Source organism: Ursus americanus, chromosome 25 (genome assembly GCF_024610735.1).
Source record: "Ursus americanus isolate L20-20 chromosome 25, mUrsAme1.1.p, whole genome shotgun sequence".
NCBI classification, from domain to species: Eukaryota; Metazoa; Chordata; class Mammalia; order Carnivora; family Ursidae; genus Ursus; species Ursus americanus.
Genome location: NC_142151.1, coordinates 26103774 through 26116401, shown reverse-complemented (window position 1 = coordinate 26116401; position 12628 = coordinate 26103774). Strand labels below are relative to the sequence as shown.

The 12628-nt window shown below is 37.5% G+C and overlaps 1 protein-coding gene across 2 annotated transcripts in view; it reads right to left on the bottom strand.

Annotated features, from left to right (window-relative positions):
- STK38L (serine/threonine kinase 38 like) overlaps window positions 1-12628 on the bottom strand; it is an 81529-nt gene that overhangs the window by 55219 nt on the left and 13682 nt on the right. The window contains exon 2 of one of the 2 annotated variants that reach the window (XM_087855712.1): window positions 11276-11360. The exons of the other annotated variant lie outside the window; for it this stretch is intronic. The gene's annotated coding sequence lies outside the window, so the exon portion shown is untranslated. The remainder of the gene's footprint in view (window positions 1-11275; window positions 11361-12628) is intronic. 2 annotated transcript variants of the gene reach the window in all.

Below are 12628 nucleotides of genomic sequence, written 5' to 3'. Positions count from 1 at the left end.
TGCTCCTCCCCCACCCCATGCGCACACGCTCCCTCTCTCTCTCAAATAAATAAAATCTTTAAAAGAAGATTTGTGTGCCAGGTAATAGGCTTAACATTTTATCTACACTACCTATTTGACCTTGACCCTCGCATTAACCCTAAGAAGCGGTACATAAAGTTACTGCCATTTTGCAGTAGAAAAAAAATGGCTCAGAGAAGGTGTGTATCTTACCCGACATTATACAACCAAAACAAGCTTGTCAGACTCAGTAGGCCACAACTCTTTGCCACTATGCAGGACTGACTGTCTCTCCCAAACCGTGTGAGGTAGGTGAGCAGATATTATTATCCCTATTTTAAAGATGAAAAACCTGAGGTTCAGAAAGTTGAGAAGACTTTCCTAAGGTAACACAGTTGGAAATGGAACCAGTAAGTTAGACGCCTGGCTCAGGGCCTCTACCACTCCACCTCTAATACTACACCTATTCCATGAAAGAAATCATAACCTCTCCATGGGAATCAGCAAAGTAGAAAATCCCCACCGTTGTTTAAAAACAATCAGATCAAACCAAACACAAAATGTCTGTCAGCAGAGCATAAAGGTCATGAGGTTCTTAAAAAAACGAACAAACAAACAAAAAACAAAAAAGGTAGTAAAGTTTCTTTTTGACACATCAAGACTACCCTTAACTCAAATCATAAAAGGAGCTAATTTAGAAAATAGGATTTTCCAAATATCTAACGTGTGCATTTACTTTCGTTTTCCCAATATTTACTTATCTGTTTCTTCTACAGGCCACATTCAACTGCCAAAGTTGTCTGTACTTATCAGAGACTTGGGAAAAGGTTAAAGAGCAATTTTCTGTCCCCAACCCACAGAGAAAACAATGTCTACAACTGATGTTCACAGAATCTACTGCCAAGTAACAAGCAGGTGCAATATTTCTCTGATGTATTGTATGCATACAGGGCGGAGGTGGTAAAAAAGGGTAGAGAGAAACATTAAAAACAAACTACATTTGGGGGGGCTCATTTCTTCTAAGTGACTTACGACTAATAAGGCATCTGGCTGTTGACAAGATGATCCCGCCCTTGAATACCAGGAAGTTGCACCCAGTCTCACAAAGCACAGATTCAATCACCCCAAACAGAAGTCTGGACTTCCCTCCAAGACAAATATGGAATTCAATCTGTGTGATGCCTTGAATGCGGCTAATTAATTCGCAATCCTTTAGTATGACCATACAAGGGAGGGAAAAGAGCTACCTTCCTAGTCCTTCCTTGAGGGGGAAGCAATAGAGGAAAAAGCATAATATTTAAATCCCATAGCAAAGTTTTAAAACTTTTCCATTAAGATACACACCCTAGCTGAGTCATCAGCATAATACACTGCAGCCAATCACCTCAGTAGTAACTACCTTCCCTATACATGGTTGTTCCAACTCTGCTAATTCTACTCAAAATAGAATGGGTAAGAAGCTGTAACTTGGGGACGCCTGGGTGGCTCAGTCGTTGAGCGTCTGCCTTCAGCTCAGGGCGTGATCCCAGCGTTATGGGATCGAGCCCCGCATCAGGCTCCTCCGCTGAGAGCCTGCTTCTTCCTCTCCTACTCCCACTGCTTGTGTTCCCTCTCTGGCTGTCTCTCTCTGTCAAATAAATAAAATCTTAAAAAAAAAAAAAAAGAGAGAAGCTATAACTCATTTCATTCTTTTCACTTAGTCATTTAATCCTATAATTTTTAGAGGAAATGCACTGACCTTAATTCATCTAAGCACTTAATCTATAGTTAAATGAATAAAGACACCACAACAGAGTGAAAATTATATCTGAAATAACCAATAGCCAAAGCAATAATAGCAACCTAAAGAAAACTGTTTTAGGAACCAATGAGAATTTTTAAAATCCAAAATAAAGATTATGAGGAGGAAAATTCTCTTAACCTAAAAGTACTTGATCCCATCTACCACACAGAAAACGTGTTTCCCATTCTTTCACCATCACATTAAAAAACAAAACAGTTTAGGTGAATTCTTCTCTTAAACTAAAATTTAATTTTAAAAAAGTATTTAATTCTTCAGATACCAGTTGATAAACATCTTATGAAAAAGAAAGAAAGAAAGAAAGAAAGAAAGAAAGAAAGAAAGAAAGAGAAAGAGAGAAAATCAGATCTCTGAACTACCACTACGCTAAAGAAAATAATACATTGACAGTTTGGTCAGCAAGTTATCTATTTTTTTTCCTTTTATATATATATATATTTTTTAAAGATTTTATTTATTTATTTGAGAGAAAGCACAGAGGGAGAGTGAGAGGGAGAAGCAGACTCTCTGCTGAGCAGGGAGCCTGATGTGGGGCTCAATCCCAGGACCCTGAGACATAACCTGAGCTGAAGGCAGACGCTTAATTGACTGAGCCACCCAGGCACCCATGCAAGTTATCTATTTCAAAGAACTTAAATCTGTGATTTGACATCATAAAGACTCAACTTTAATAATACTTTAGAATTCATTTGGATCTCTTGGGGGCAGCTGTTACAGATTTCAAGCAGTCCCTAAATTACGAGTATTAAACTTTTGAAATTATGAAGCCAAAAATATTTTGTATTCAAAATAATCACAATACACTTGGAGAGACAGATGCATCTGCAACTAGGCTACAATATAGAAAATAAAATTATAGTAATTTGAACAGGGGATTAAATAGGTTAATTTTTCCTGGGGTTAAGAAAAAATAGCAACAAAGAAATGGTTCTGAAGATAGAAAAATTATAGGTTATGAAATATAACATCCACCATGAATATGCCATGGTTATGAATATGTACTCAAGATTTTGTAAAAAAAATATAATTCATGCATATTAAAATTATTTATATTAAAATTTACAAATATTAAAATACTAAGGTAGGAAAAAACACACTAGCATCACAGAATGAAAAATAAGTCACCAACTAGCTTAAGATTTGCAATACTTAAAAACAAAGAATTAGGTAATATAGTATGCATAGCTACTCTTATACAGTTCTTACTATGTATTAGGCACTATTCCAAACAGTGTATCTTAAATACATGAAGAATTTCTATGAATCAATTAAAAAACATAAAAAAATAAAAAGAGCAAAAACTGCAAATAGGAATTTCACGGAAGGGAAAACACAAATGGTCCGTAAATATAATGTAAGATGCTCAACTACAATTCTGATCAAGGAAATTAAAATTAAAACCCCAAAAAGCTATCGCTTCACACCCCTAGATCAGCAAAAACTCAAAAGGCTGTCAATATCTAGTTTCGTTGAGGAAGTAGAACAATAGGAACTCTTATCCACTGCTGATGAAGGTACAACTGCCTTGGGGAACAGTTCGATTCCCCTCGGTAAAGCTAAACAGATACATACCCAATGACCAAGCAACTGCACTCCCAAGACATTTGCCAAAAAGATACACATGGAGTACAGGGGGCATTACTTAATGATGGTCACTGGGGCACTGTTCCCATAGACAAAACAACAACAAAAAACACAATGATCATCAACAGAAGTGGAACAACGACAAAAAAAAACCCAAAAAACAAAAAACAAAACAAAACAAAAAATCAGTGTGGTATGGTCCTATAATTGAAAACGACACAGCAGTGAAAATGATCAAAGTACCACTACACGGATGAATCTCAGAAACAATATAAAGTTGGAAGAAAAAAAAAGAGGCAAGTCATAGAATATACGCTGTTTATTTCCATTTATATAAAGTTCAGAAATAAACAAACTAAAAAATAACATTCACTCATTGGGATATATTCCTAGGTGATGAAACTGTAAGTAAAGCTAAGGGATGCTTAACAAAAATGAAAGACAACTGGTTTACCACTGAAAGAGGAAAGGCATATGGGAAGCTTCTGGGATACTGGTAAAGTTCTATTGCTTAACCTCCATGGAAATTACAGCACAGATACACTTTATGTTCTTGCATGTAACACACTTTAAACAAAAACAATTTAACATATTCCTCTTTGAAGAGTTGCGGGGGTGCTTATCTGGCACAGTTGGTTGAGCGCCTGACTCTTGATCTCAGCTCAGGTCTGATCTTAGAGTCATGAGTTCAAACCATGCATTGGGCTCCACGATGGACATGGAAACTACTTTAAAAAAAATTTTTTTTTTTAAGAGTTGTGGGTAAGTCTACATAATGAACTCCTCATTGAAACAATGTAGACATTTCAGACTAGGAAAGTAGCTATTTAGGAAAAGAATGTAAGAAATAACTTAAAACCTGTAACGGAAACTAAAATACTGAAAATTTACAATTGAGTCAAACTCATTCACAAGTAGAAAAACAACAAAGTAATGATATAAAGCATCTTTTGTCCAAGTGTGTTCTATAAAACATTTCTTCTTAGATGTCTGAAGGAAAATGGATTCCCGTAGTGAAATAAACTTGGGGAATAATGGGATAAACAAGTAAATCTCCTAAAGAACAAACACAATTTCCCAAACTCGTTAACTCTGGAATCTTTTAACATGGTGAATTACACAGTGCTTCTTTTAGGACTTGTGTTTCATATAATACAAATTGGGAGACATTTTATAACACAGAGATCATACTAGACACAATATTACCCCCAGGACTGAGGTGAGAGCAGGAGAAAAATATTCTAGTAAAAAGGTACTTACTTGTTAACTGACCTGTCCACGCCAAACCCTGGACAGTCGGAAGCAAAACCCATAACCAAACAGAACCCTTAAGAACTAAGTGAACCATCATTCTGTGTTATATGAACATGTACACAGCTTTACTGTGATAAAAGGCAAAACATTAGGTAGGCATAAAGTACGACAGAAAAGATCTAGATGGACTATAAAGAAGTATTTCTACAGCTTTTAGGGTCATGGTAGACTAGTAGGCAGAAGGTTTTATTTGATTTAGGTAGAGTCCAGTACAAAAATCTAGGTTTCAAATCAGATCTTTGGTTAAAAGGCTTTTCTATTAATCTTCTAATAAAATTAGAAATTCTCTAATTTTCTACTAAAGTTTTCCCTAGGTACAATGAAACTATGAACTGAATCTGAAAATTCTTCATAATATGCTTTCATTACCATAGGAAAATAACATGATAATGCTATTTGAGAGAAAATATAAACACTGCACATTTATTTCTGAAACTTCTTTATGATTAGATGACTATCATAAACTTTTGCATACATCATTCCTCTTGAAAACTAACTTCTGAGTGGCAATGAAATATATTTTTAAGGAAAAAGTTGTTGAACACAATGTCTTTGTATCTCAAATATGTAAAAATATTATTTGAAAAGAGTTAAACATCTGTCTTTTCAAGATACCACTGGGATTCGATTGTGGAAACATGGTCCTGCCATGGGTTTTTACAATGTGAAGGCTCTCAGACTGTTTTCTTCAGAGCGCTCTTGATGGCAGCGTTCATTACCTTGGTGATTTATCACAACCCAGGCCCAATCCACAGCCTTACAGGCTCAGAAATCCGATTTTTATCCGCATCAATTAGGTAGCTCCATCTTTTAGAGGCAAACAAAAATTAATATAAGCCTCAAGAGAAATCAGAATAGAAGTTTACTAATAGACTCTGACAAATATAACTGTGACAGAAGCAAGAACGTCTGTTTATGGCCATTCGTGGCCAATACTCTCCTTACAGCCAGACTTCTATGGACAGTTCCTGAGTACTCATGGAATTAGAATTCAGGAAGTCAGAGGAATTGATCATTTAATGCTCTTCCTTCATTCTGTCAAGACCTTTTTTTAAAATTAAGCAACTACTGTGTCCAGGCACTCTCCTAGGTGCTAGGGATACAGAGGTCTCAGCTTTCAGATAGCTCATGTCTAAGTAACAGCTGAAGAGTATATATTTCACAGAGGTTTACTATATTATTATTAATAAAACCAAAAAATTTTGGAAGCAATCTAAATGTTTAATGATTGAACTGTGATTAAATACTGGTAAATCCATGGGGCGCCTGGGTGGCACAGTGGTTGAGCGTCTGCCTTCGGCTCAGGGCGTGATCCCGGCGTTCTGGGATCGAGCCCCACATCAGGCTCCTCCGCTATGAGCCTGCTTCTTCCTCTCCCACTCCCCCTGCTTGTGTTCCCTCTCTCGCTGTCTGTCTCTATCTCTGTCGAATAAATAAATAAAATCTTTAAAAAAAAAAAAATACTGGTAAATCCAAAAAAAAACAAAAACAAAAACAAACAAACAAACCATGCAGTTCTTTAAGAATAGTATATTTAAGCAGCTATTCGTGACTTGGGAAAATTATCATGATGCAATGTTAAATGAAAAAGCAAGCGACAAAAGCATATAATACTACACGATCGTATATACATATATGTATCACACAGATACATATATATTTGTATATATTTCCTAACCCTTTATATGCAAAAGAAAAAGACCAGAAAGAAAACCAAGTACTGTTATGGTTATCTTTTTCCTTTTTACCTTTTCGAATTTTCTAATTTCCTAAAATAGCTTGACATGCCTTTTATCACCAAGGGAAAAATTACTTGTTAAAGTAATTTCAATCAACACTACGAGGATCCCTTCAGATTTATCTACTAGAAGCTATTCATGAAAGCCAGTCCTTGAACCTCCGTCTTTAAACTCTCTCGGAGAGAGCTCATCCTTTCCCCTGCCTTTCTTTACGCAAGACTCTCCACGGATGAGTAACACACCCTACCTTTTCATCCAACCTGCTGTGTCATATTTCTCTGCTGAACATTTCAACGTAAACACCTTACAGATAACTCATATACAATTACATCCAAAAGTAAATGCATACTTTTCCTCCGCAGCCAACCCCATTTCTGTCCACGGCACCCACCTTTCTTCCAATCAAAAAGCTTGGAAAGCAATTCAACTCTCCCTTTCCTGTTTAAAATTCATTAACAAACTGTCCAAATCTCTCTCCCATCCCACCTTATTCTTCATTCTCATTTCCATCATTTTTTCAGTCCAGGCCCCAATCACAATGTCAGTAACATAACTGCAGCAGTGTTCGAAGGGGGTCTTCCTGATGCTATTCTCTGCCATCTCTAAATTGCTGCTCTTTCTATAGAACTTAGATGATGTCAATCCCTGGTGCAAACATTTAAAGCCTTCTCCTTTCTGCCACTCCAATCTAAACTTCTTTGTCTGGCTTTTATTAAACCCCATAATTTGGCTCCACCCTAACTACTTAACTTTATTTTCCATTATTTGCCAGTCTCCTCCCTCATCAACCAACAGACATACCATAATCAACCCTACCACCAAACCCTGGAATATCTTAAAAATAGTCCTTCCTTTCCCCCTCTATTTGTATTTAAAGAGCCTCATGAATTTTTCCTCTTCTACAAAGCTGTTCTTGATTTCTCTAACCTCATTTATGTTTCGCTTCAGAACTTGACTAGCACTTACTATGAATCTCACAATTAGGCATTTAATTCCATACTTCCGTGTAAGTGGATTTACTGTCATGTATGTTAGTCACCTATTAAATTCCATATTCCTTGAGGAAAGAGCCAGACTTTATTCTGTCCCTCACAGCATTTAGCATGATACACAACACAAAGGAAGGGCTAATATTTGTTGACTGAAGTAATCAGTTTCAGCCCCAGCTTCTCTTTCACTACCTTATATACACTGCAACATACATCGTAGCAATTTGGGCAGGTCAAGCACCGCCCCAAGGAATACAGCAGGAGACTATTTCAGCACAGTACTATGGAGGCCCATTAGATCTAACACTGTAGTGATGACAGAGGGTCCCCATGTCCCAAAGCTGGAACAACAGAGACAGAGTTCAAGGGAATGATAATTGGGGTTCTCAAAGTCTCTTCCAAGGGAGCAGTAACGAGGATCTCAAACACCTTCTAATCTCCAAGAGAATAAGTGCTAAGTCTTCTGAAAGAGTGCTTTGACTGGAGTGAACGTCAAAGAGAAATGCCTATTAAAACAAAAGACCTGAGTAGAGTCCTACCTATTCATAAAATGCTCTTATATAAATCAGCAAATCTCAGGTGTCATGCTGCTATTGGTTAAGAGATGGTAACTGCCAACTGATAAGAAAAATTTTCATGTACAGAGTAGTACTGCCCATATTTATGAAGTTCTTTAGAGTGTTCAAAGGGCTTTCTACATCATCTTTTATCATCTGACCTTTCCTAAATACAGGGTGAAATGAATATGACTGTCACGTTAAAACAGAGTTCATATACAACAAATATTTTGTTTGAGTCTACTTTAAGTACACATATCTATATCATTATGAAATTAAGAGCTACTCAGAACCTGACTACTCAATGACTTTATGAGTTTTCTTCCATGGAAAAGGTAATGTTTTATAATGCTTAACCTATCAACACTTAGCATAATCTCTATAATGCTTTCTCCCTTTTAGCAGAGGTATTTTAACTTACCCATTTTGCGCTCAATTAAAACATATGGAATTCACTAAATATGAATTATAAAAAACAGTTTTCAACATTTCTATTTATACAAGTTGAAATTTTTCTTTAAATTTAAAGAAATAATTTGTTCTCAATTTCAAAGGGTAATGCCTGGGTTTTCAAAAAAGGGCATTATTATTGCCTAGACCTTAACCCCAAAATAGAAGTTTTTTGAAGGGATTACTGTAAGGCTTCTTGTGGTTTTTTTTAGCAACTGGACAGTGTTAAAGGATGATATGATGACATATGGATGCCTGGTTCATACCTCAGCATACAGGCATCTGTAACGGACTCTTGGCTGATGTGGAAGTAGACCTTGCAAAAACTACGAAATGAATATGTTTACACAGAGAACTGCTTCTGTTACTAGTGAAAGCTAGCATCCTGACTGCTTCCGTGGGAAGGGCACGTGCTAAACACAACGAACGTCAGATACGCCCTATGTTAATATATTACGCTCTTAAAACCACGTCTGGAAAAGAGTAAACCAAATATAAAAGTTTATCATTTGTCTTAATTTCACTTAATTCTGAGAAGAGGATGAATATGTTATGAAGCAAGCATTATTTTACTGTAGCTCCCATCCCCTCTCCCTTTTACAGATATGAAAATAAGTTTAGAAGATGTAAGTAATTTCATTTGGTCCAGGCCACACAGTTAAAATGGTAGTTCCAAAGCCTTTTCTAATCACTAGGTAATCTTTTTCCTATTATACTGAGATACCATTGGCATACATAAGTTTAAGGTATATAGCATGATGGGGAGACTTACATATATTGTGAAATGACCACTGTTAATAAGTTTAGTTAGCATCCATCATCTCCTACAGATACAATAAATAGAGAAAGCAAAAGAAGAAAACTTTTTTCTCTTGTGATGAGAACTCTAACGATTTACTCTCCCAACAACTTTCCAATACACCATACAGCAGTGTCAGCCACAGTCATCTTGTCGTACCTTCCACATCCCTAGTACTTACTTATCTTGTAACTGGAAGTTTGTACCTTTTGACCACCCTTCCCCTCTCCTCCCCCCTTCCCCCCAACTCTGGCAACCACAAATCTGACTGTTTTTTTCTAGGAGTTTGTTTTGGTTTGGTTTACATTCCACATATAAGCGAGATCATATGTATTTGTCTTTCTCTGTTAGACTTATTTCGCTTAGCATAATACTGTTCAGGTCCATCCATATTGTTGTAAATGGCAGGATTTCCTCATTTTTTTAATGGCTGGATATTCCATTGTGTGTGTGTGTGTGTGTGTGTGCACAATTTTTTCCCCCCCATTTAAAAAAATATTTATTTATTTGAGAGAGAGAGCACACATGGGGAAGGGGCAGAGGGACAGGCAGAAAGAATCCCAAGCAGACTCCACACTGAGTGTGGAGCCTGACATCAGGATCGATCTCACAATCCAGAGATCACAACCCGAGCCCAAACCAAGAGTCGGATGCTTAACCATCTGTGCCACCCAGGTGCCCCCCCCACACTTTCTCTATCCATTCATCTATCAATGGATGCTTAGGTTGTTTCCATGTCTTGACTACTGGAAATAATGCTGCTATGAACATGGAGGTGCAGACATCTTTGAGTTAGTGTTTTTGTTTCCTTTGGATATATTCCCAGAAGTCACTATGTAATTTTGATTCATTGATCAAGTGGACTTTAAGCTTAAAATCAAAGAAGAGGTAGAAAAAGTTTAGATATTATTGTAACTATGAAAGAAGCTGGTCATGCTCTGAAAAAAATGACAATGAGAAAGGTCTAGCAAATTATTTGTTGCAGGAAAACAAATGGGAAGGGTGTTAGCGACAATGCAGCATTAGGTTCCTGCGAACACAAATCCAGAATATGAGTATTAAAGAAAGAAAATTGCCATTTTATAAATAAGTAAATACGATACCATTAAGCATCACTGGGATTTGATGGGCTAGGACTCTGAACTGGAATGGAGCAATGGTGGAAAGGTAGAACATAAAGAATTGCTGCTCTGGAATATTCTAGAGACAGAAGCTGACACAGAAATAAATTGAGCTGTGATGGAAACTTCAACTTTGGGGAGATCTGCTAGAATTCTTCCACAGCTAAAAATCAAGGCATCTGATAAGTGCCTTGCTAAGCCTTCCATCTCTCAAATAGTAAAAGAAACATTCTGGATATGAATGTGACCATGGGAAGAAGTTACTTGATTAAACGGCAGTATTGGGAAATCTGACAGCAATTTTGAAGTTTGTTACAATGGCTGGGAATGTGGGATATTAGAGAACACAAATTACAGAAAGTTCACAGAGATTACAAGTAAATCTTGCCTGAGACTCTAAAAGGGAAGCTGCATGATATGTTTTAGGAAGCTCTCAAGAATACAGTTCTAGTTAAACTAGCTGTGATTGAGCAATATTTACTGAGCGTCCACTACAGGCCAGGTACTGCTCTCGGCAATAAAACACCTGCCCTTTTGGAGCTTACATTCTAGTTGGGGAGGGAACAGAAAGTGCAGGGGCTGAGAGAAGCATTAACATTTTAAATAAGGTCATTGGGAGAGGTTCCCTTGAGAAGGAAGTTTGAATGAGGTGGAAAAAAGTGGTTTCAAAACCTGGGGGAGGAGGGTACCACACTGGGAACAGTTACTGCAGCAGCGTGTCTGTAGGAAACAGCAAGGAGCTTAGCATGGTAAGAACAGAGTGAGTGCACGGGCGTGGTAAGAAAAAGAGGTCAGAGACGTAGAGGTACCAAAATGTGAAGCACCTGTAGACACCACGAGGACTTCGGATTACTCCTGAGTTATACCCATAAGAACTCACACTTACTAGGTCCTGTCACACTCAGTGCCTATGTGAAATACCTGTATCTGACGAGGCGTTGCGAGGAAAATACGAAAGAAGTAGAAATCATGATTATTTCCCTGGAGATAGTGTCCATTTTAAACTCTGTTGAAAGTAAATTACAAATTAAAAATGAATTTAAAAGAATAATACGTAAAATGTTCTATATCTATTTAGGACTTGATAAAGTACCAGGTTTAAACTTCTAAGTTTTAGGGTGCCTGAGTTCGGTGACTGCCTTCAGCTCAGGTCATGATATCATGGTCCTGGGTTAGAGCCCTCATCGGGCTCCCTGCTCAGCGGAGGAGTCAGCTTCTCCCTCTGCCCCTCTCCCCTCTCGTGATCTCTCTCTCTCTCAAAAATAAATAGAGAAATAAAATCTTAAATAAACTTCTAGGTTTTAGAGCAAATAATTCCTAAAATTACATCACTAGAAGTATCCAGGAAAGAAGGGTGACAGAGAGAGAATTAAGGAAAGAGAATGAGTCAGAAAAACATGGAGGAAAAAAGTATAACCAAACAGTATTGCCCCTATTCATCCTAGTCATGTGGATAAAAAGTAAAACTTAAAATGACTTGGTATAAAAAAAATAGAACTCTGGTTATAAACTGCAAAGGATATTAATGACAGAGAAAAGGGGAAGATTCTGAAAAGACTGCATGCATAAAGAGCTCTCCAATGAACTCAGATTTTAAAGACACAGATAAGAGAAACAGAGAGGGGACACACATAACATGTATGCCTATAAAAGACACGGAGGATGGTATCAGGAAGCCAGAGGCCCACAATGAGCTGAACTTCAGAAAACCATTAAGAGCTACAAAAGCAGCTTCTGAATTTCCATCTGGAAGGGAAAATTTGCATCGGCCTGGGTAAGCTGGTGCAGGGAAATGGTGTAGTTAACGTAGGACAGAAAAAAAAAGAAAAAGAAAAACCATTTCTGTTTTGTTTTTTAAAAATATTGCATTTGAAGGGGCACCTGGGTGGCTCAGTCGGTTAAGCACCTGCCTTCAGCTCAGGTCATGATCCTGGAGTCCTGGGATCAAGCCCTGAGTTGGGCTTCCTGCTCAGCAGGAAGCCTGCTTCTCCCTCTCCCTCTGCCTGCCACTCCCCCTGCTTGTGTTCTCTCTCTCTTTCTCTCTATCAAATAAATAAATAAATAAATAAATAAATAAATAAATAAAATATTACACTTGCATACCCCTTTACAGTTCACATATTTCTATTTTATGACATCCTTGCTGGGGAGGTACAAGCCCTGTGTTATAGAGGAGAACTCCCAGTGGGGTGCCCACCCACCACCCACCAGTGGAGCTCCACCTGTCTTCTCAGCAAACAGTAGGAAACAAAGGCCAAAACTGGATGCCCAACC